The 25,981-nt window shown below is 40.6% G+C and overlaps 1 protein-coding gene and 1 long non-coding RNA gene across 11 annotated transcripts in view; one reads left to right on the top strand and one right to left on the bottom strand.

Annotated features, from left to right (window-relative positions):
* Positions 1–25,981, bottom strand: part of SEMA6D (semaphorin 6D) — a 271,918-nt gene that overhangs the window by 124,546 nt on the left and 121,391 nt on the right. The gene's annotated exons all lie outside the window — the stretch shown is intronic.
* On the top strand, positions 875–2,305 carry LOC141995277 (uncharacterized). Its single transcript, XR_012641288.1, has 3 exons — positions 875–977; positions 1,581–1,667; positions 1,917–2,305. It is a non-coding gene; the product is annotated as an uncharacterized LOC141995277 (long non-coding RNA).

Raw genomic sequence — 25,981 nt, 5'->3', positions numbered from 1 at the left:
GGCATAATCCGTGGTTTAACATTAAATTTCAGGGACTAAATGCTGCCTGTTACACTGATATAAATTCAGAGCAGATCCAGTGAAATCCATGGAGTTATTTTGGAGTTGCAATGGAGTAAAGGGGAGCAAAATTTAGCCATAGGTGTAAGTGATTAAATAGTGTAACCAGAACCATTCTGGCTTTCTAGGTAGAATTAACACATGATCCTGGACTGCTGAAGAAGGTTTGGTGTAGCTAAAGAAGGGAGGAGGAGAGGGGTGCAAAGATTACTCTGGCCCTTCTGGCGCCAGACATGCGGAATATAATATTGCTTTATCATACTGTACCGTATTAGATCCGTTGCTAAATGCATTCACAGCAAACGTTTGCTAGTACCATTACTTTATCAGTCCCTGGGTAATTATTAAAATAGTTGCTGTTACAATGTTGATCTAAAGTACAGTGCAAACATTTGTGAAACATTTTGGTTTGTTTCATTTGTAATGGAGCAGAAGCCAAAATGACTTTTTCTCTTTGTGCCTTAGAATCATTGCAGTGATGTGTGCTGGAATAGCCTGAGGAATAGAATGTTAAATTAACCGCTGTGACAGACAATGAGTTAGTATCAAACCAATGGAGTGGAGATTGTATTACTTTTTTCTCCCCCTCTTTTAAAAATTCTGCCATGTGGTGGTTATTTAAGTATATGCACATATCTGGTGAAAATATTAATCATCCTCCACATATTCCACATTCCCATTCCTTCTATCCTCTGACTTTGTCCTGCATTTGTCCTTCTGGAACCACCTCGTTCAACACCTCCTCCATCTAATTTTATTTTCTCCTTACTTAAGGTGGCAACAAGTTTATATACAACAACTGTCCTGGATGGGAGAGGGCAAAGAGGCCATTGGAATCCGTCCCCATAGGGAGGCAGCAGAGAATGTGGGAAGTACGGGCGATGATGCGGAGAAACAGAATATTGTTATATTTTTATGTAGGTATCTGAATAATACTATACTATGGATCTTTTGTTGTCAGGTTTAGCACACCATTTCCAGAACAAATATATTGTACTTAATACTAATTATGAGGCACAGAAGCTATAATAATAATGGGAATTTTGCCATTGACTTCAATTGGAGTAGTTGTGAGACTTATATTACCTAGATTTTGCAGCAAGAAATATGAGTATACTAGTTGGAAAGCCAACAGTGGCATTAATGAAAATCTGCAGGTTATTCCCTAGTGATTAATTTCCCTCCCATTTCACTTGAGCCTTGTTTTGGCCTCCTTTGAGACTTGGCATGTTTGGGACCAAATGAAAAATGTGTCTATAAAACAAATATTGATTACTGTAACAAGCTCATTAAATTTGATTAACCTTTTAAAGCACATTAGTTGGGTCTTTAACCTATATCAAATTGAATGATGTTTTAATACTTAATGAAGGACACTTGGTAAATGCTTCATGTTTATAAGGATTTATTATGCAAGTTTATGATTAAAATTAGTTCTGGAGTTCATAATTCAAACAAATCACAATGCACAACTCTCACAGCACTGGGTTTTTGTTTTGTTTTGTTTTCATGCTGTATAGAGAATAGACTTGCATTGTCAACTACAGCAGCTCCAGGAGTTGGGAAAGTCTGAAATTTCCTCTTTAACAGAAACACAAGCATCTGAGGTTGGTATATTTTACAGCATGCAAGGAAAGCTAAAGGTTTACTGTGTCAGGAGGACTGAAGTAAGAATTATGTACACCATTTCCTAACCCCATAACAGTCATTGTTGGAAAAACAGATTAAAGTTATGCCATTTCCTGTTTGGTACATGCCTTATAATGAGCAGGTGGAATCAAACTTTTAATCCCTGCCGTAGATGACCTCTTCAAAAGTCTGTATTTTTACTAACAGTTTTGTCTCTTTCTTTTTAGTTCCTGTAATCAAAGAAGATTTGGAATGGCCAGAGAATTACTGAACACTGAAAAAGGCAAAGCACTGAAGCTAACTTTCAACCAGCGGACACAACATTACAATTCTGAGATCTTATTTTTTAAGAGATTAGGTGAAAATATATATGCTAGCAATCTAAACAATGTAATAATATCTATAGAGGATAAGTCATTGATTAAATTATAAATATAGTATCTTCTTATGCTTTTGGGGAAGTAGAAATATGAATTGCACTGCAGGCATTTTTAAATTATAAGAGGAGAGAATACTGGCAAATTTTTCAACAGCTGTTTATCATGAAAAAGAAGTTACAGTAACTCTTCCGCAGTCATAGAGAGTGAAGAAACCTCAGCTTGTATATTAATAAATTATAGCAATGATGCATGAAGCTAATAAAAAAAACTTTTGAAAGAGGTCTGTTAGTCCAGCGGGAGTTATTAAGTTTGCTATTTGTGACTTTAATGCTACTTGGAATTTCTTCTAGCACATTTAAAACTCCTTTTGTGACTCTTCATCAGCTGTTTTCCAGACAGCAAAGGCCTCAACAATATACATTTTCCTTTTCTGCATGGCTGACGGACTTCATATGCTATATCCAATTTCAGGGTAGAGTATGAGATTACATTGCTAGACTATCGAAAGCCATAGACATTGAAACTGAATCATTGCTGTTTATAGTAATTCTTGCTATTTGCTTTTTGACAGCCCTTTGTGACAGGAATAAAAGATGATGCCAAGATTACTGTCAAGCTAGTGTAATAGCTAGTAGTGCATGACGTCTGCAGTAGATGGACTTGAACTTATGAGCACTCATAGATTCTCAATAGACTCTCAAGTGAGTGGTGTCCTCCTCTGCCCAGTGTAATGTGACTGGCTTTGAAGAACTCTTATGTCAGAAGATGAAATATTATCTCAGCCAGCTTTCTTTGTTCTATTGGAAATGTTTTAGAAAGCTTAACCTGAGAGCTGGCTTTGAATGGAAAAAGCAAACTGATTTTCAGTTGCACGAGGTACACTACATTACAGATGCATCCAAGCTCAGCAACAACAAAGGGAGGGACATATTCAGACTGCTTCCACAAGAGGCTCCCCAGCCTTTTTAGTTATAAAGCACAATGGCTGTCATCTCTTTCTTCTACTGGACTGGTGATTTTCCTCTTGATCTCTGCAATACAAACCATCCTCGAACCTGAAGAGTGCAAGCAGTAAACATAGTTATTGGGAAAACAGAATCCCGTAACGAACCCTTCTTGCATGATATTTTAGCTTTAACACAAAGAACCTACCCTGGACCCAGAGGATGCTTTTACCACTCTCCAAAAGCTGGACTGACAGTGGCTACCCTACACCACTGCTGAAATGTCTCACAATGGATTTGTCTGGCTAACGGGTCTGTACAGAAGCACATTCATGTTTGGAACATATTTTATTTTTGCTTGTACAGTGCACTGCAAATGGGCTACTGTTCACCAGCTCTGTCAGCTGAGCCTTCCCTTTTCAGCATACCAAATGTGAATGGCAGTAACCTGCTACAGTGAGTTAAGCTTCAGTGGAAGTTTAGTGGACCTGGTGTTCAATTCTGATACCAACAACTCAGTTCCTCTTGGGCAGAAGCCCCTTTCGATTTGAAATCTGAACATATAGTGTTTCAAGAATTGGTTTAAGAATTTGCCTTGAAGCAATTTCTGTTTCCAGCCTGATCTATCGTAGTGATCAATAGGAAAGAGCTAAAATACTGTCGACATTAAAAAAAAAAACTTTATTCAGTAAAAGAAAATATAGGGCCTTGGTTAAATGGATTGAAGTTCAGTACTTCTGTGAACATTTTCCTTTTTTGCATACCGTGTTTCTTTCTCCCTACTCCAGCATTACAAGCCTGATATTTTATTGCAGTTTGCCTTTCAAGATTCCATAGTTAAGGCTGTGTCAGCACTTCTCCTATAAAACCCATCGATGAGGGGTTTAGAACTCAACTGTAAAAAGAAAGCTCCAGGATGAAAGGTGGCATACAAAGTCTCAGACAGAGGGCTTTTTAACCATTAAAAAGAAAGAAAAGAATTTTTTTTCTATTTTAAGCTTTTATGAGTAGAAAATCTCCAGTTTGCTGGTTTAACGCACTGCCGCTTGAGTAACTCAGCAATAACAATTTAGTAATCAGCTTGTATTAAAACAAGAAAGTAAAAAGGGGTGGAATTACAGGTATACTGAGATTTAAAGTGTGATTATGGAAGATGCTCAGAAACTTCGACAAAAATCTCTGTAGGATTTTGTAGCAGGCAAGTGCAGGAACAAACCCATGTTCTTCCACAGCCTGAGTAGCTCTGCTGGCCTCTGAGAATGCGCTGAGTTCCAGGGAAAGGGATCCTACTCCTGAAGTTGTGAAGCAGCAATGGAATTGGTCTGTGGGTGTTACACAAGAGCCTGGTAAGTGCATTCCCTTGCACACGAGGACTGCTCCAACCTAGTGTCTGCAGTGGCACTATCATCTCCAGATAGTGAAGGTAGGTCCATGGGTTCTCCTGCTCTACAGCCAGCAGAGCTAGCCTCACCCAGATGGAAATGCTTGCTGTCCCCTTACAAAGGGGTGTAGAAGTGGCCTTGCTTCCTCTGAACTCCTTGAGGCTTTGTGCCTGTCTCAGGTAGAATACCTCTTGGGACTCTAGATCTAATCTAACTGAACTTCATTAAAGGATTTGACAATGTACCACATGGGCAATTATTTGTAAACCTGGAGAAGATGGGGATTAGTATAAGAATTGTAAGGTGGGTAAGGAACTGGCTAAAGGAGAGATGACAATGGGTTGTGCTGAAAAGAGAACCATTGGGCAAGACAGAGGTTACTAGTGGAGTTCTTCAATGATTATTCTTGGGACTGATATTTAATATTTTCATCAATGTTCACAACACAAAAAATAGCCATGTGCTAATGAAATTTGCTGATGACCCAAAACTAGGAGGCATTATCAATACAGAGAAGTATCAGAATATTATACAGGAAGAACTGGAAGACCTTGAGGACTGGATTAATAGAAATGGTATGAATTTTAATAGTATAAAGTGCACGGTCATATACTTAGGGACGAATACGAATTTCTGCTATAAATTGGAGGCTCATCAGTTGGAAATGACAGAGGAGGAGAAAGACCTGGGTGTATAAATCAATTGCTGTATGACTGTGGCAATCAATGTGATGCAATCATGAAAAAACAAATAAGGTTATGTCTGCACTGCCATATAAGACCAGGATTCAAACTCAGCCTGTCCCCACCTTCCATCTACACATGAATTGCACTAAGCCAGGGCTAGTACCCAACATCCCAGGACCCCATGGACGTGGATGGTTCGAGCCTGAGTCAAGCCAGGATCCAGGGTTCAAACCCTATTGCTTTGTAGTACAGAAGCAGCTCCAATGGACTCGTGCTCTGAGAGTCCACCAAAAGTATTCCACTCTCCCCTAGGACAATTTTCTTTGTCTTCTTGACAGTCAAGTTTGGTGGATGATCAAGTTTTTACACACAGCACCTTGAACAAAATCTGGGATATAGGTGGTGAGAGTCAGGCCTGCGTAATGCAGTGAAGATGCTGGAGCCCCAGGTCGTGACCCAGGGTTCAAAAATTCTTAACCTGGGGTTACAAATGAATGTAGATGCTCAAGCCTAAGGTAAACAAACTCAGGGTCTGCTAACTTGAGTTCTATTGACCATGGGCTTACATTGCAGTGTAGACCTATATCCTAGGATCTTATGGTATCGAGTGAGGTATTTCCAGTAGAGATAGGGAAGTATTAATGCCATTGTACTTGGAATACTGTGTACACCCATATTTCAGGAAAGATTAATTCAAACTGGAACAGATGCAGAGAAGGGCTACTAGGATCATCAGGGGAATGGAGGCCTGTCTTATGAGAGGAGACTAAAAGAGCTTGATTTGTTTAGCCTAGCAAAATGAAGACTGAGAGAAAATATAATTATGCTCTATAAAGACATTGGGTGTGTGTGTGTGTAAACATTTGGGAGGGCGAAGAGCTATTTAAGCTGAAGGACAATGTTGGTACAAGAACAAATGGGTTAAAACTGACCATGAATAAATGTACGCCAGAAATTAGAAGAAGGTTTCTAACCATCAGAGGAATGAGGTTCTGGAACAGTCACTCAGAAGGAGCAGAGGGGGCAAACAACCTAAACTACTTTTAAAGTGGAGCTTGATAAATTCATGAGTGGGATTTTATTATGGGGTTACCTGCAACAACAGGGGATTGGACATGATGACTGAGGAGGTCCCTTCCAGTCCTATGTTCATAACATCTGCTAAGGATCAGTGACACCTACTTCTGACTGTGGTTTAAAAGTCATAGTTGAGCTCTTTGTTTGTAACTTAGCTCTGAGTACATTACCTTCCCTTTGTTTCTGCTAAGCCACATAGGGTGAGCTATGTAGCTGACGATTCCCCAAGCACTAATGTGCCTCAGAACCTTCTTCTATAGTAGGGCTGTGTTGGTTGATGTACTTCTTTGAGGACTTGGGACTGGTGGATAAGTTGAGTGCCTCAACCCATTGACTCATCCCGTGCATGTACCCCAGCACACTCAGTGCCCTTAGAAACCTCTCACTGTGTCAAGCTTCAGTGCACCTTTCTGAGGTACTGAGATGAGTAGATGCACCGAGGAGCACCTTCATAAAGCAGTGCACTCACAGGTTCATCCACAGGCACTGGGGTTGAGCCTGACTCTGGGGCGGTGTGGCTGGATGATTCGTTTCACTGCCAAGCGGCCTTCTGCAGCCATGAGGAGGGGACTGGGTGTGCCCAAAAGTAAATAACAAAGGTGATGCAGTAACCAAACCATTTCAGAGTTATCTGCTAAAAAGTTTATGATAAAGGCCAAAGTTTTCAAAAGAACTTAGAAAGCTAAGTTCCATTGACTTTCACTGAGTCTCTTAAGTGTCTAAGTCAAGTTTGAAATTTGGACTTAGTCTCCTAAATCACGTAGGTGCCTTTGAACATTTTATTCAAAGTCTGTATATGTATTAAAATATAATCTTCAACTAAAGCCTTCAATGAAAAGAATTTATGTCCAAAAGGAATTTTTTGTGTGAAAAGTTATAAGGGGTAGGAAGGACACAGGTGTCCTATTCACCAAACTACAATATACTATCACAAAACCAACAAGGCTGCTATAGAATTTAAGAATGATTTAAACAATAGGCCAACAAGTTCCAAGAGAACAATTACAGTCAAAGGAAGCAAAAATCCAGTTTCTAAAAAGGAGCCAACTACACAGTGCCATTTAGTTTTGCAGGTAAATAATAGACCTTTTTAAAAAACACATACACCTCACACAGCTGATAAAGCCACTGTTGTCTAGTGTGTAAAATACCTTTGACAAATTTAATAATTTGTAACAGGCAGACCATAAAGTACAGTATAGAAAACACCTGAAAAGCTCTCAGTAAATACTAATTTGATCCTAAATAATCAGATCATCAGGACACTGGAGGGTCTAACAAGTGGTTTGTTGTGTCATAAACTGTTCTGTAATAAACAAACAAAAAAGCTAAAAACCAAACACAGAACTGCACACAAAACCTCCCCATGACCCCTGTTTCCCTCCCCCCTCTGCCTTTTAGTAAGTAAGGTTGCTGGCAGCAGAGTTGTTGAACAACTGACAAAAGCAAGTGGAGACAGCGAGCTGTGCTTATTTAAGTCTGTATTCTTCCATGCTGCTCAATTTCAATCCTGTCCCCGGCAGAACAACATCAGTATTCTCTGCCTCTCTTAACTAAGGAAGCAAATCAAGAACCAGACAGGCTAATGGGAACTGAACCTCATTTCTTGGCCTCTTATTCAACCTATAAAGCCAAACGGAAAGCAGCCCACTTCTTCAGGCCTCCCATTCCTCTTGCCAGCTAGGAACTGAACCACCTCCTGGGCCCTCCCATCTAACGTGCCAGTCACGGTGTAGACTGCCTTTCCAGACTTCTAACACCACTGGCCAGTTGGGAATTGGACCACCTTTCCAGGTTTCTTGTCTCCTTGCCAGAGTCTGCAGAACGTCTTTTCCATTTGCCTAAGCCAGTGAAGGATGGGGATGTTATTCTACTGTCAAAGTTAGTTAAGTGGCTCAGATATCTCCATGGGAAAATATTCAGGGAAGCTCCATGAGGAGGGGAACTAAAAACAGAAAGAAAACAAGAAGAAATGGGTGCCCCCTCCCTTTCCGAATTCCCAATTTTTCTAACAATTTTTTACAGAGAAATGCAAAAAGCAACAGTAACTGACTAGAGCTGTGTGAAAGGTTTTCAGCAAAACCTGACAACCAATAAATCTAGTTACTTTCATATTTCACTGCAACTTGAAACTCAAACCAGATTTCTAGAAAGGTTCCCCAAGGTATGTGGTTCCAGGACCAGCTGGTCAATCCATTTATAGTACACAACTTTGTTAGACAAAGTGAGGGGCAGTTATAGCCTGGCCCTATAAGGCTGTGCAGGGGCACAAGGCAGATAAGACCACCCCGTGGCCTCCTCCCGCAACACACCCAGTGCTGTGTGGCCTTTCTAGACTTTAAAACGAGGCATAGTGTAGGGAAGCAAGCCATATGGGGCCACTGCTCTCCACCCTTCTGCAAGTGGCCTAGGCCAGGGAAAGGTGGGAAACAGAGTCTCAGCTTCATCCTTCAAGATCCTCCTCCCGCCCAGTGTAGGGGGTAGTAATCTGCTACTGGTAAAGACCAAAAGAAGCTTACTTCTACCCCGGGAGCAAGCAGGGAGGAAAGAACTGAGCCTCTTTAGTGTCTCCTAGGGTGACATAGGTAGGCACTCCCTTACTCAGGGCTGTGCCTAAAGCCACAATCTACCCTTTGGCCCATTTTTCTGCCTGTTGCAAATTATCCAAAACCAACTTTTTCCCCACTATTTCCCCCGACCTGATTTAGTCATTATTTTCAATTGCTTCTTAAACACTTCATGTGACCAGTTCAGCCTATGGATTGCTCGCAAATCGCTCATTGTGACTATTCATTCACTGTTGGTACAATTGCACAGTTTGAATAGCAAAGGCAGATGAGACTGTTTCTGGTTCGTGCTTGGATGACCATAATTATCATAGTTTTATGTTGCTGTTGCTCACACGTGTATGTACTGGTGAACATGCAGAATCTCATGCAAACAAGTATACCTGTATGACATCAATTACCCGCAGACTCCTGTGAACAAAATGTGCCTATCTGAATATTCACAACAGCAAATAGACAAAAACCTTGCCAGCTAGATGGGCAGGTTTGATCTCTCCTTCCACTTCGGCACTGGAAAGGAGCATGAGGAGAAAAGAGAAGAAATTGCATGTAGTTAATCTAAGAAGAGTAATGGACATTTTGGAATTAAGAGGATTTTGAAAACAATAATCCTTTACCCCATCTTAATTATCTTTGGTGCTATAGTCCCAGGTGCCTAAGAAGCCAGAAATATATCTTTATCCCTTGGCAAGGAAAGCATTCTAAGCAGAACAGTGCCAACATATTGTAGAAGCACTCCTGTGTCAAATCTCTGCATCTTAGGTATTGGCACTCGCATTACATCCTACCCACTTACACATGAGCCTTTTAAAACACAGCTTAACACTGATAAGTAGCAGTGGCCAAGACTAGCCCTTATTTGGGACAGTTTGTGATATTCTGAAGGTCCCTCCAAGTGATAGCAAAAAATAAAGACATCATCTGCAAAAAAAAAAAAAAAGGTTTTTTTTAACATTAAGTCCTCCACATGATCCCACACTGTTTCCCCTAGATATCTATATTATTTGTCTATATATGTATATGTCTGTTGCAATGTCTGTGTGGTTTTATATAACCTCAAGGAGACATTGTAAGTGCATTTTGATTAAACCAACATTTTTAATCCATTCAGTTTTGAAATTCTGGATACACCAGAATTCTAGTTTCTATAATCAGTTGGTACATTTCTTCTGTGATCTTCTAGAATTTTTTACATCAAAACCCATACTTGCTTTAATGCCTCTTTTAAAATAAATCCTGTTTGATTCTGCTTCTTCTTGAAGAGACAGACTATTACTTTCTATCTACCAACAGCCTGAAAATGTGCCAAATTGTTAGTAAGTGAACATAGTATCCACCAAATATGATAGATACTGTCTTTTCCCAGAAGTTCTGCTTATGACCCAAAACAAATTCTGGACATAAATATTGCAACTTATGCTCAATATATAGATATTTTTATTCATGTAGTATATGTGTTCCCTAGAATAACTAATACACATTTTAATTATTGATTTGGACTGAAAAATTCCTGAACCCGAGCATAAAGGAAAGAAATATATCTGTTTCTCTATAACATTTTTGCTTAAATCTATAGATGAAAATACAGAGCCCTGAAATAGAAAAAGGCTTCCCACCATTTTCACACGCATTTAGAATTCTATTAGAGTGTTCGCTGAACTATAATAGATTTCCAAAAAGCACACTGTGAATTAATTTTTTATAGTTTTTATTTACTTATTTATTTACTACTACTATTTTTTTTTACTCTAAATCTCTTGTAATGTTGTCTTAGAAGCTTGGAAATATATTTTTCTCCCCACTGATTCTGCTTTTTTCTATAAAGCAAACATTATTTTTTCCTGTGTTCTGAATAGAGATAAAATGATCGTGTATATTTTGTATTTAACAACAGCTCCCTTTTAAATAGTACTGCAGGTTCTATAATAATAACCCTTATTGTTCTAGAAGATTGTAGAAGTCTTAAACATTTTCATTATATAGTCTTTTCCATCCTACCTTTGAGCTACATTGAAAGTTTACAGTCTATCCTGAGTAAGGGGCAGCCTGCAGCTGGGCCATCTGCTGAGCACAACAAAGACTGCACTGGGACTCTGAGAGTTACAATTCACTCTCTGGTTCCCTCATGTTCCAACTGAGACAGTCTATACTGCAGAATAATCGATGTTATAATGGCCATAGATTACCTCCGCTCTGTGCTAGCTCAGATCTGCTGCCCAGATCTGGAGAGTGCAGCCAAGTACACACTGCCCCCTCCTATTTGCTCAGTCCCCACCCACCTGCAAGGATGGGGGAGGGAGGAAGTAATGTTCCCACTGCTCCCTTCTAGCCCTATGATATAGCTGGTATATACGGTATAATGGACCTTGTCTACTGTCCTCATCACTTCATCTGGGTCCTGCCATTTGGTGAAGAGCTTCCTTTCTGAACTCAGCTACAAGTACAGGACCTGTCCACAGCATGAAACCTTCACTCTCCAGCCTGTTCATTATGCTGTTCTGCTTGGTTTTTGTTAGACCTGGACCATGTTCTCAAAGTCAAATGATCCAATGGGAAATGTGTCTTGGGAAGTTCCAGTCTGGGTTTCCTGCAGCTGGCTGGGTTCTAAAGACTGACGTGCCTCTGACCACAGAGAATTTGCAAAGGCCTCCTAGCTTTCCCTCAGATAACTAGCCAGGGCAGGATGCCTGAGACCTTGCACCAAACTCACCCCATGTGACTCCGCAGTCACCAGAATTGTGGCTGTGGAATAAGCCTAATTGCCTCCACAAACACAGGAGAAGTGGAGTGGGGGGTTTGTAAGGAAGTCACTGTTTCCCCACGTTTGGACAGGGGCCGCTTCCCTTAGTATCAAAATGAAGCTAAAGATCTCTGCATAGTCATACTCCATTAGAGGGTCAGAAGTTTTTAATATGCCCAGATCTGCAGGACAGGTGTAACAGACCAGAGTAAGTGAGAGGAAAATCAAGATCCATGCTGCTTTTGTTTTGATTTTACTTCTAAAAGATTAATTTCTTTTAAGCAGTTAGTAAACAAAAGGGAGGCAATTCCCTCCTCACCACCACACTTTATGCTAGTTTTACTCTGATATAAGTACCCTGACCTCAGTGGAATTACTCCGGATTTACGCAGGATATCATTAATTATGAGATCATTATAGCCTCCACCAAACATCTAAATTGCTTTTGAAAACTTATATTAGACTCTACGATAATCATCTTACTTCACTATTAAATGCTGGGCTAAATTTTAAATATCAAACATTTCTTTTAATCTGGTATTATCATATGACATTAAATTATAAATTAAAAATGAATCTACACTTTTTTTTTAAAACTCATGGACTGTACCTAGAGATCTACTTCCTAGATAATAAAAGGGCAGATATCCATTTTGCAGCACATTTATTCTTTTTATAATTAAGTCTTAAAGAAGAAATAAGTGGGAGCTGGAAACTCAAATGCCTGGGAAGTACTCTAATCAGCAAAAGGAACAGTCAGATCTTTTCAAGAACTCGTTTTAAATGTAATGAAAGCATGACAGGCATGTTGACAGGGACACTGTTTGTGGCGATCATTGAGATGGCCAGGGTCAGAAAGCTAGTGCATTGCCCAGTTAGTGCAAAACAACACATCCAGTGTTCCAGGAAGTAGGGCTGGCAAACATCAATCAGGATTTTCAATAGCCATTTGGGTGTATAGTGATATAGTGTGAATATAGCGATATATACCAGTGTGTGTCATATAATATATATACACACACACACGGCCTGGACTTCTGCCACAGGGTGCCCTTGAGCCCAAGTATTTCATGTTTGTTACTTTAAATCTATTTCCCTTGTGCCAGAAAACTAACTGCAGATGAACCCTTGAGGAGGGGGCAGGATTTGGTGTCCATGTAAGCACCACACAGCTACCCATGAGCCCTGCTGGACCATGAAGCTGTGGCTGACTCTGGGCTAAGAGTCAGGGACCAGGATTTGGCCCCACTGTAGGAAAAAAATGTCACCATGATATCATCTCATTCACCTTCATCATAAGCAACGATGCAAATTTATGGATTTAAAAAAACTGACTAATATGCAGCTCATGGAATCCAGAACACACATGACAACAGCCTGGCCTTACCCATGAGTTGCCATCTAACTGTTTTCATGTTTTTACAACTGTAATTCCTTTTCCTGTGTATGTACTGTTTTACCACAACCCCACCTATATGCCATCATAGCAATTCTGTCATGGAATGAGACAATTTTTGTTGCTGAATCAAGTCTCATAAATTGATCCTAATCCCTTTAAACGTGTTCTGCCTTGAAAAATGGACCAACTCATTTGTTATTGAACCTCCCTCTTTTTACATGATTTTATTAAGAGAAATTGATTTTAGTAACTCTATTACGCTTTGCTGAACAATATAACATTGTATCTCATTTACTTTCCTGTTTTTTTTTTTAAGACTAAAAAGAAATTAAAAAAATAAATTGTCTGCTAGGATATACAATTTTGCAAATGTCATTGCTTTAAAAAGGCTAGTTTTATGATCAAGTATCACGATGTTTGATATTCCGTTAAGAAGTAAACAAAATAAACAGTTTAAAAATATTCTTTGTGGAGGATTACATTTCTACAAACAAACACAGCAATATGTTATATTACATTTTAAGCACCATGTTTACCTTTCACTGAATGTCTTTGCCAGCTGTGTCAATGTTGATTGCAATAGCTCGTGGATAAAAAAATTAAGATGAAATGTTTATTTTTTAAAAATTGCCGTGATCAATGCCAAAAAACACAATGTGTGGGCTGCAGGGAGAGTGCTGGGAGCAATATTATTCATCTAAATACTGCTGTCTGATTTGCCTCCTTTTAAAACGATGATACTATAAATAAGAATCCAGCGGAATTATCAATTGCAAGGGTTTTATTTTAATGTGAAAAACATTCAGGATTTGGCTTTCAGAAGAGTTACAAAATATACAATAAAACTATTGCTTTATGTCTTTCCATTTCCCTTCTGCTCGGAACTGAAGGCTTATTTTAGAAAAAGACGTATATATTTGAATATGCATAACATGATACTCGTATCAAACACTCTAAATGAGTTGTTTGCTTTCTGTATACAACATGCACTCTTCTAATAAGCCAACAGATTTAGCTCACTGGGTATTTTTTATTATCAGGAAGCTTTGTTGTATGGTTAAACTGATGGTTGCATACGGCTAACTTTCTGAAAATCCTTCCCCACAAATTACTTTTTGATTGATTCAAACATGAGGGTATGTTAATCTATTTTTAAAAAGAGATGTCAAGCTAGTGTCCCACAAGAGTTCAACAGCTGTCCTTTATCTTAAGTACAAGAACATTAACATTTTAGCTTTTTTCTTTTTGCAGGCTTTTTCTGTGTAGCTGAGAGAGGGAACACTTCCTAGAAAAACAACTTAATTGAATTACAAAGCTAGACAAAAAAAGTATCGCAGAGATATTATAATCTCCTTTTTATGGGATAAATTATACACAGTGATCACTGTTAAGAAGTCAACATTTTGCAATAACTTTACTGCCCTCGACTTAGAATGGGACACAATGGAAATGTCTCTGTGGGGTAACTGCTGGTAATTGTTGACTTTTTAATGGCAATCACAGGGAGGGAAATAAAAATACAGTTGAACTTCACCCCTGTGCAGTGGTCTAGCACAAAGCCTATACAACTCTTAAGATATTGGCTTGCTCCACATTGCACTGTATAGATTCAGACAAGATTTATGATTAGTTTCTATTACCAATATAAACACAACACAGCAAACTTGAGTGGTTTGTATGTGTCCATTTGTAACACACATTACAAATTATACATGGCAAATTATACACTGTTATTTCTATAGACCAAGATTTTCAAAGGTGACTTTTGGGTGTCCGATTTGAAACACCTTAAAAAGGCCTGATTTTCAAAAAGTACCAATCATCTTTCTTCAGAAAACCAGACCCCTTTAAGGTGGGCTTTAACTGAAAACACCCCAAATCACTACTCACTTTAAAAATCTTGGTCACAATTTTAGCTGTGTGCCTGTATGTCTGCCTGTGAAACTTATGCCTCCTGGTTACATCACCCACTTACTTTTGATTAACAAAATATTAACACTAAACAGCCTGCACTTTAAGGTTGACCCATCTTTGATGTCACCGTCTCACCACTCAGAAATGAAGTATTCATGGGAAAACAGCAGCAGGTGAAGAGAAGAGAGGTAAGATAGAAAAGAGGAGGGGGGAAAAAGGTAGGAGAGGAAGAAGAGATGAAAAGAAAGAGAGAGAGAGAAGGGGAAGGGAATGCTTTCTCCGATGTTACCATTCCTACAGATTTGAATTTTTAACTAGGACTAGCTAGTATTTTTTATAATAATTAAAACCATAGATACACATGTGGTCCTCTGGTCCCATTGACTTCCCTTGGAATTTTGCTTGATTCAATACTAAAGGTTCAGGGTAACATTTTAGGGTCTACAACATTGCTTGCAAAAGAATAAAAAAGGTGGCTAAAGTTACTCCTTTTTCTTCTCCCCTCAAAACTAAAAAGGTCTCAGTTTGCCCTCAGACTAAGCACAGAAAGGGCAAATAACAATGTGAAAGCAAAAGCCATCATATTTGATCTGAAGGGATGACCCTTTTTTGAGGAGAAAAGGATATCTGGTCTCCTTGAGAGCTCATTTCAGTGACCTTCCAGGGTCAGAACTTTCAATTAGGTCAAGTTAGTTGAATCACATGTGCTGGTTTTGTGATTCAGGCTGGATCAATGCAATGTGCTCCACTGAGGATGTGAAAGAATTAATCAAATCTCATTTCACTTAGTGGACAGTCAGTGAGGTTGGGAAGTAAGTACCACAAGATCATGCCTTTCATCAACTAAGCTATCCAGCTACCCCTGGTTTGGTCCTCCCTTCCCCCATGTTAACTTGAAACCATGCAAAAATAATGTTAGGTGGCAGAATCCTAAGAGGGAATTTAACTGTCATGTCTATTCAGAGTTGTATGTTTCATGCCAAATTGGAACCTGATGTTCAGTAACACTGTTTTTGACACTTCTGTGTTATAAAAGTAAAGATCCCTCCTTGCTCAAGGATGTCGATGACACTTCTGCCACTTCTCTTGCCGTCACTGCATGCAGCCCAGATGTTCCCTGCATTAAGCAGGGCATTGCCACAGCTGCTACTCAATGTAGAAAAATATTGGGCTCCAAGCAAATGTAGCAAAGAGTATCTTTCCTCCTTTTACTGAAGTTTTTGGAGGGCAATACCTTATGATGTGCATAAAAGATAAAGGAGGGAAGCTCTGAGGCTTAGAAGCAGTGGACACGGTGCAATTTCTCTGGCTCTTGATCAAAGCAACACAGAGCTATTACTATCCATTTGTTTCCCCTCCTTCTAGAAAAATATTCCTTACTGAAAAATGTCAGCCAGAGCAGCTTCTGCTGTACCTGCTAGAGAACTAGCAAAAGTAGTTTTTTTTTTTTAAAAAAAGAGAGGGTTTTTTTTTAAAAAAAAAAAAGAACAAAAATGCAAATAATGGAACACTGCTAGTTTGAAATGTAGCCTGTCTTGTTTAACAAAGGAGTAACGGAGAAGAAGGCACACTCCTCCCCTGCCCTTATTTGGGGATCCCCTGACATTGAATCGTGGTCTGGTGCACAGAATAGCTCCTGATCTCTGTGTGAGCAAGTGGGATTAGAGAGGGGTGGCGAAGAGGCAGAGCTTTGGCTCCAACCCCCCACTTGCTAGTCAGAGTAGCTGATTATATATATAGGGAAGAATATATATATCCGGCATTCATCCTGGATCTACAGTAATTTACTTCCCTTGGAGCAAGAGGGGGAACAGAGGAAATTCTGAGTGACAATTCTTTGCTGGGGTTGCTGCTGGGATGGAGAAGTTACACACCATTCCTTACACAGGGCCTGAGCCTGAAGGCTTATTCTAGCTTTATTTTGCATGATAAATATAATTTTTTTTCTCCAGAGGTCTCCCTCCAAGAGCCTTCAGAGTTAAGAGAATTATCCCTGCTTCTAACTTTCCCATTAAGAGATCAGGTAAAGAGCTGCACAAAGGAAGCCATTTGCAGTATACAGAACACATTTAACTGTTCCCATATACAATGCTGCATATTCTTGACCATCATCAACTGTCACATATTCTATTAACTATTTACACATAAATAAAGGTGGTCGGAAAATGGAATTTCCATTTTGCAAGAAATTCCAATATGTCGACATTTGTTTTCTTCCTAAATCTGGGAAAAAAGTCAAATTAGGCAAAATTTTCACAGAACAAAAATTGCTGAATTTTTCTTATGTTGCATCAAAATGTTCTGCTCCATTTTGAAATGTCACTTTTAGAAAATATTTATTTTGTTGAAGTGGGCATTTTCCTGCAAGAAAGATTGATTTTGACAAAAATCACATCTTCTGAACACAATTTTTAGTTCGAATTTTTTTTAACCAGCTCACCTCAAAGACATAAGAGCCTTTAAATTCCCCTCCTTTAAAAGTCTTATGTTACAGCACTGCTTCTCTGAATAAGGAATAATGGATGCAGCTTCACCAGAAAGGGTCAGCCCTGTTCCCTTTAGGATCTAGTGGGCATTACCAGAGTGACACAAGGGATTTCTATATAAATTGCCTATCGTACTTCCCCTTCCTCTGACCTCTGTTTACTTGTCTGTGCTAGTGAGCTCTTTGGAGCAGGGTTCATCCTCCTTGGAAAGCACCTGGCACACAGTGGGTGCAACAGCAAATAAATAATAAGAATAATGAATAATAATACTGCTGTCTGGATTGACTGCTCTGCTTCTGTAACAGAACAAAACCAGCCAGGCTGCTAATAAAGACTGAGTTTGGAACCACACCGATTTTCTGCATGTTACTGCTGAGCCATCCCATCTTAACATCTGCCATCCATATCAACCACTTCATTACCCAAATATTAATAGGAATGATCATTTTCGTTTGGCATACCAAAAGTGATGTTGTACCTTTCGTTGTTTGCAGCCATTGCCTCCCAAACAATATCCCTCAATTCCAACATGTTTCTCCTAACATCGTTATTGCTTCTGCACTGATAGAGACGTTAACAAAGGGCACTCATGTTGACCTCTGTTTGATACAAAATGCAGAGAGCAGCCAGTCTGCTGGTTGAACATACTGATGTGCTATCTCTGAGTGTGTTGACCTTCTGTTCTGTGCCGCCACTTTTAGTCCCCATCTGGGACTGAGTGCTGCAAATTGATCAGGAATGATACTCTGTGATGGTTGCCATGTAATCTGCTGCCACTCCAAACATGTTCATTACAGAGGGTGTCACTTTCATATCAGGTGCTGTAGGACACACGGACACGGGGTGGTGATTATTATGGATAAGAAGAAACATAGGGGGAGATTATCGTGTTTTGCTGAAGAATCTTGGGTGGGAAAGAGTGAGGGGCTAACTCTATGACTGTCATCCCCCCCTCTTCCCATAATTCTGTGAATGCCCCTCCCTTACTGGAGGATCTGGGCTCAGTATGGGAGAAAGCAGGCCAGGGTCACATAGATCTGCAAGCCAGAGTGGGAGTGTAGGAATGGTAGGGGCCACTGCAGCAACAGAAAGTAATAGCAGCCCTATTGCCAGTTTATATCCTATGGGGAGGATTTCATCTCACACTTGTGGATTGCTGCCCATTCTCCTTACTGGCTATTCAGGATGGGTGCAGAAGGGTGGATTTTTCCTCAGGAATTATAGTGTTATTAATAAAAATGCAGCTTAGCTTTGCCCAACTTCATTCTGTATTCTCCTAAATTGAGCATGCTCTTGGCAACATTCTCTGGTACTGACATGACCACATTCTAAATTATTAGCATCTCCCATTGCAGAGCTAACCTATATTTATTGATTGCATACACGTGGGCACACAGTAATAGTAAGAACATTTAACCACACCGTCTAAATATACGTGTACCCTTCAGTGTAGAAAATATGCTTTACCATTAAGTGTACAATTTGATATACTGTACATTTTTAGCTACTAAGTGCATTTTCACAAAATAAGTTGGTTTAAAACAAAACAAAAAAACCAGGGATTTATTTTTTATGAACACTTTTTGCTGGAGTAGGGGGAAATAAACCCAGGACACTACTTTCTTCCATGGATAGTTTTTATGGATACTATTTTATTTCAAGGTCTGTTTTTACTGGCAGAATGAATTAATTTTTAATCTATCATTAAATGTGATAAATAATACTTACTGGACAAAAAGGTTTGGAAAACAATGATACTTTAGAAAGTTCTGTATTATTTCTTAAGACTTCCAGAACAAGCACTCAGATATAATTGCTTAAAGCTGACTTCAAAAGGTTCCGTTTCAATGCGACACAAGGTGGCTGCTGGCAAATATATAGCTCTCACCATCTTAAATATCTGCTTCTTGTAATCTGTTCTACAAGACTTAAAAATGAATAAATATGGTATGGTAAGCCAGATTTTATGCTTAACCTGCCATACCGTGGAAACAGGGTAATAATTATAGAGATGGCTGAAGCTTGTGTGGTGGTTTGTATGTTTTAAGTCAAGTACACCCACAGTGTTTCTCTTTTCCAAGTTCAATTATTAACTCCACTTAAAACCCAATCCCCATGTGCGTGTTGACAAAAATCTCTGAAACATAAAAGATTTAATAGCAATACTTGGCATACATTTTTTTGGCAACATGAACTGAAGGGCACATGAAATGGAGTAGAAAGGCACACTTCCCAGCCCACAGACCAGTTTTATCAAAGTCCAAACTCTAATGTTCCTTTATTGTGGCAAAATCAAAACTTACTGTTGGCTACAGAAGTGTTTTGGGTTTTTTGTCAAGGTGAAAGCAGTTTAGATCCCTGTAATTTGTTCTACATGCTGAGATATCATTCATTGTATGCAGTAAAAAATTTTATGATAAGATTCCTTGTTACATTGCTATATGTAAAAAATATATTGATATAATATTTCACAAATCCTAAAACTGATCTTCTGAACACACCTTTTCATTCAGGGTTAAAAACAAAAGATGATTTCTTCACATCTCATATTTATTTGGTAGCATTTTCCCTTATCTCAGGTCTAGCCATGTAAGATATTTCCCAACCTTTTGGTCTATTCCAGCTTTTTTTTTTGTCATACAAAAATCAAAGTACTTTAACTTTTTTACTGACCTTATTCTAATAGTACATATTAAATTAATCAGAAAAATTAGAGGAAACCTAATTTTCTCCAGAACATAACCCGAGTCCAAGTATCGCTTCCTTTTTCATTTGTCTGCATGGAGGCTTGTTTATTCAAGTCACGATTTCTTGGAGCGTCTTACTAATACATGTGATGGCAAAACCTAAGAAATTTGAACTCTTTCATTTTTTTAATGAAAATTGAGTTCAGTCTATTTTTTGACTATATAATTTAGGTCTTTTTTATTATTGAACTTTCACAGCAGCAAATGCTAAAAGGGCCTATTCCCTGATTCTTGGGCACAGCCCTAGCATGGATGCTAGTTAAAGATGCTGCCAGAGATCTATAAATTGCCTCACTGATTTAGGATCCTTAATGGACCATATGCCAACAGAGGATAGTCATAGCATGTCCACTTTCCAGCCATTTGCACAACTTCACATGCCCCGTCTGCTGAGATGGTGGGGATGGCAGGTTTGGGAATGGCAGTGGCAAACTTGTACCAGCAATGTGTTCCACGATGTTAGAAGAATTTTTAGTTGACAGTTTTTGCCCAGTTTCCAGCCTTTTTGTTCATTGAGTGGTGCAGACAAGCCAGATCTGATTAGAGAACGTGGCCCGTAAAGTGGAAACTCATGTTCCATTTGACATTCCTGTATTAATTCATTTACAACTTTCTACAAAATTCAACTTTAGCACTGAACTATTTCATTATATTGGCTGATTTTTTTTAAGTTTGAAGAAAATTCCCTGTAGACGTTTTTGCTTTATCAAAATGGGATCCAAATAATCCTCCTTTTTCTGCTTTAAAAATATGTTTGTGTTGTTGGGTATGTATAACTAAAAATGGCTGAACTTTACAACTTCACATTACTATTACTTATATTGCAATAGCACCTAAAGGCTCCAACTTACTATTGTGGCCTACTGTACCCCTTGCATTGGGAATAAGGAAGGAGGCTGTAGCTAGCTAAGTGGGGAGGTTGTTGCTCTGTATGGGTTGCAGAGAGCGGCAAAAGAGGGCACTGAAAGGGTTTCTTGGGGGAAATATACTGGCACCAAAGATGACCTGGAGCACCCAAGACTCACTGCTGGACTGGAACTTGGCCCAGGACTCCTGAACGCAGATACACTGCTTGGCATGTGCCCTTTCTTATTGTGGTACCACTGGATCTGTGGATGTAACCCTGTTTTACCACTCCTCCTGTCTCCCCACCCCCCATTGTTCTTCTCCATTCATTCCTCCGTAAATAAATATTTCCCTTTCCTATATTAATTGTACTATTCTGGTGTGTGTGTGTTTACTCGGGGGGGAGGGAGGGGTTTGGAATAGGTGCCCCTGGGGTGGAAGGGAGTTTCCCTGCTGCGTTCCTGCGCATGCCTTTTCTTGGCTGATGCTCCTGCTGAGTGAACTCCGTCTTGGCCACGAGGGAGCTAGTTACACTCCTAAGTGATAGAAGATTCTTTTTCATATATCATACATTCTCTTCCCCATAAAAGGTCACTTTGTATATTTAAGTATCTATGTTGGTCTTACACATATACACTGCTACGCTCTTCTTTTCTTTTTTGCATCTATATGACTAGGATAGGCTTATGGTGTTAATTTTGCAACTGCTTCTTACAGGAGTTCTTTTATGCTGTTTTATTAACAGTTTATATTTTCCATTTCTGTTTTGCTTTTACCAAAACTCCTCTCTTACATAGCTATTTAATTTATTTTTTTCATGTAGGTTGCAAATTGTATTAATAAAAACTTTAAGTATTACTTTCACACAAGATGGGATATTTGACTCTTGAATTATGTTAAAACCTTGTATTTTACACTTGTTTTTAGATAACTATGTTATCTGAAGTACTCGTGATACACTATTAAAATGAAATGTAATTTTGCTTTTCATCTGAAATTGAATTTTTCTCATAAGCTTTCAGAGAAATTCTTTTTTATATGTCTAAGAGCTAAGTATCTAGTTGTACTACCGGATATTTACATTAACAGATCACAAAACTACACTATAGTTTTCTTAATATTTTGCACTGTTATATAAATATGAACCCTTGTGCTAACCTGTTAGTCTTCTTCTAGTTTTTAAATATAAACTTGTTCTCAAGTCCTACTGAAGTCAATGCTCAAAGTTAAGTATGTGCTTTCAGAGCGTTTCTGATTTGGGGCTCTATTCCATATAGTTCATCTCTAGCACATGATGGTAGTCTGTTTTTCTGTCTATTTATTAATATAAACAGTGTGTCTTCTACTTATACTATATATGGGCGAAGACACTGTATTACTCTTGCATGCATACACATTTTAGAAACATGTCATATAGCATATCTAACATTATACACGAATATGAATTAATCATAATTCTGATGATGTTATTTGTGAAATATTATGTGTTGTGTAATTATAATACATACTTTAGTGCTGCATTTCCCAAACTGTGGGTCGCAATCCCCAAGGGTGGTCATGAAAGAGAACTACTGGGGTTATGAGACATCGAGGTTCTGCAGGGAGCACCCAGGTCCCTCTCTGCCTTCCCGGCCCTCCTGCTGGAACCTGCAGAAGCCATCTTTGGCAGCAGTAAAGAGTCGGGGGTGGGGGAAGGTCTGGGGAAAGCAGAGGGTAAGGGCACCAGGTAGGTAGGACAGAAGAAGTCAGGAAGGCTGCTTATGGTCCCATCTCAGGGCAGCAAGTAGAGACGCATGCAGCTAGCTGCCGTTGGGGGGTCAGAGGTGCCCAGTCCCTGCCCTTCTGCCTGCTCTGAGATGCAATGGCAACTCCCCCCTGGGAAGGAGGGAGGGGGGTGATGGGAGCAGGGCTGGCTGGGGGATGAAGGGAGGAGGGTTGAGGTGGGGAGCAGGGCTGAAACATTTGCTGTCACAAGAAATACCTGAATTGAGGGTCATGTTAACCAAGGTGAGCCCACAGGTGCTCATGGGCTGAAAAAGTTTGGGAACCTCTGCTTTAGTGCATACACACATAAGAACGCTAATGTTTAACATTACTTTAACTCTATATTTTTTGACTGTGCTTAACTGTGCAGTCTTAATATTGGATTTACATAGTGTGACAGGGTCAGGCCAGATGGCTACAGGATAGTGATCCTATTGGGATCCGGGAAGTGGGATACATAGCTTGAGAACTTCAGTCTATCATCCGCAGACCGATGGGCTGGTAGAAAGTTTTAACCGAACCCTCAAGGCAATGATAAGGAAAGTGATAAGTCGGGACGGGAAGGATTGGGACACCCTACTACCCTACCTTATGTTTGCAATCCGCTAGGTACCTCAGGCCTCAACTGGGTTTTTCCCCTTTGAGTTATTATACGGACGCCACCCCTGTGGCATACTAGATATCGCAAAAGAAATCTGGGAAGAGGAACCCAATGAAGGGAGAAATATAATTGACCATGTGTTGCAGATGCGAGAACAGATAGCCCGGGTCACCCCTATTGTACAGGAACATTTGGAAAAGGCGCAGGAGGCCCAACGAACCATTACAATCACGAGGCAAAAGTCCGACAGTTCCAACCAGGGGATCGGGTGATAGTGTTGGTACCCACCACAGAAAGCAAGCTTTTGGCCCAATGGCAGGGGCCCTATGAGGTGGTTGAACCCGTGGGGGAAGTAACCTACAAGGTGTGGCAGGCAGGATGCCGGAAACAAGAACAAATTTATCACATTAACCTCTTAAAGCCTTGGCACCAACGAGGTGTGTGTGTAGTGGCCCAAGAGACCCCGAGCCAGGGAAATAACATGCAGGAGCAGATCAGGATATCCACTGATCTGACACCAAGCCAAAAGGAGGAGGTAACTGAGATGACCAACCAATACCAGGACATGTTTTCAACCAAACCAGGTCGGACCACTGAAGCATATCACCACATTATCACAGACTCTGGGGCAAAGGTAACTTTAAGACCCTATCGGGTCCCAGCAGCAAAAAGGGAGGAGATCAAGGCAGAGGTAAAAAGGATGTTGGAGCTGGGAGTCATCGAAGAGTCCCACAGTCAGTGGTCAAGCCCAATGGTGTTGGTGCCCAAACCCGATGGCACCACTAGGTTTTGTAATGACTTTCACCGGCTGAATGAGATATCCAAATTCGATGCATACCCCATATAGATGAGTTAGTTGACCGCCTAGGCAATGCCCAATTTTTGACCATCCTTGATTTAACAAAGGGATACTGGCAGATTTCCCTTGCCAAAGATGCGAAAGAAAAGACGGCATTCTCTACACCAGAGGGTCTGTTTCAATATACTGTTCTTCCTTTTGGACTGCATGGGGCACCTGCCACCTTCCAGCGTCTTATGGACAAGCTCTTATGGCCCCAAACCAGTTATGCAGCGGCATATCTGGATGATGTGATTATTCACACCCCTAACTGGGAAACCCACTTGGAAAAGGTGGAAGCGGTTCTGGACATGTTAAGACGGGCTGGCCTCACAGCCAACCCAGCCAAGTGTGCTATAGGGCTAGCCGAGGCTAAATACCTTGGCTACATTGTAGGAAGGGGCATGGTCAAGCCCCAACTAAACAAACTAGAGGCTATCCAAAATTGGCCCCGGCCGAATCGGAAAAAGCAAGTCTGGGCATTCTTGGGTGTGATGGGGTACCACCGATGATTTATTCCCCATTTTGCTACCAGAGCGAGTCCCCTGACAGACCTGATAAAAGCCCGGGGTCCGGACATGGTGAAGTGGATAGATGCTGCAGAGAAAGCATTCAGACAGCCCTCTGCAGTAACCCCGGGCTTATAGCCCCAGACTTCAACAAAGAATTCATTTTACAGACAGATGCATCTGAAGTAGGATTGGGAGCTGTCCTATTGCAGATGGTCAGAGATGAAGAACACCCAATCCTCTTCCTCAGCAGGAAACTCCTCCCAAGAGAGCAGAAGTATGCCGTGGTTGAAAGAGAGTGGCTAGCTGTGAAATGGGCCATGGTAACACTACGTTATTACCTTCTGGGATGTTGGTTTACCCTTGTGACCGACCATGCGCCCCTCCAGTGGATGCAGCGAAATAAAGAGAAGAACGCAAGGGTAACCAGATGGTTCCTGTCCCTACAACCTTTCCAATTCACCATACATCACTGGGCTGGAAGCCACCATGGCAATGCAGATGGCTTGTCACGGGTACACTGTCTGAAGTCCCAAGTTGCCCAACCCCGTGGTGTTCAGCGGAGGGGGGGGGGAATATGTGACAGGGTCGGGCCAGATGGCTACAGGAGAGTGAAGGAAGGCAGATATATTAGCCCCAGGTTAAGTAGGTCTCTTTTCCCTGAGTAAGGTAACAGGGAAGGTTCCAGAACAATCAGGAACTTTCTGGAAACAATTAAGGCAGACAGGCTGATTAGAACACCTTCAACCAATCAAGAAGCTGCTAGAATCAATTAAGGCAGGCTAATCAGGGCACCTGGGTTTAAAAAGGAGCTCACTTCAGTTTGTGGTGCGCATGCGAGGAGCTGGGAGCGAGAGGTGCACGAAGTGGAGAGTGAGAAGGCATACGACTGGAAGACTGAGAAGTACAAGCATTATCAGACATCAGGAGGAAGGTCCTGTGGTGAGAATAAAGAGGTGTTGGGAGGAGGCCATGGAGAAGTAGCCCAGGGAGCTGTAGCTGTCACGGAGCTGTTACAGGAGCCCCTGTAGACAGCTGCAACCCACAGGGCCCTGGGCTGGAGCCCGGAGTAGAGGGCGGGCCCGGGTTTCCCCCATCCCTCCATCTCCCCAGCTCCCTACTTGATACCAGAGGAGTTGACCTGGACCGTGGGTTCCACCAGAGGGGAAGGTCTCTGATCAGCAGAGACTGCGGGGATTGTTCTTCTTCCTTTCCCCATACTGACCACTGATGAGGCTAACTGAGCGAACGGCAGATTTGAGCCACGAAAGTGGCCAAACTGAGGGCTGGCATGAACCTCTGAGGCGAGAAATTCCGCCAATACGCGCAGGACCCACCAAGGCAGAGGAGGAACTTTGTCACAGTAGTTTTTGCCCAGAATATTCATTAAAAGAATTGGGAATAAATGGGTT

This window comes from Natator depressus, chromosome 10 (assembly GCF_965152275.1).
Source record: "Natator depressus isolate rNatDep1 chromosome 10, rNatDep2.hap1, whole genome shotgun sequence".
NCBI lineage: Eukaryota > Metazoa > Chordata > Testudines > Cheloniidae > Natator > Natator depressus.
The sequence above is the reverse complement of the archived record's forward strand: the minus strand, read 5'-3'. Positions and strand labels throughout refer to the sequence as shown.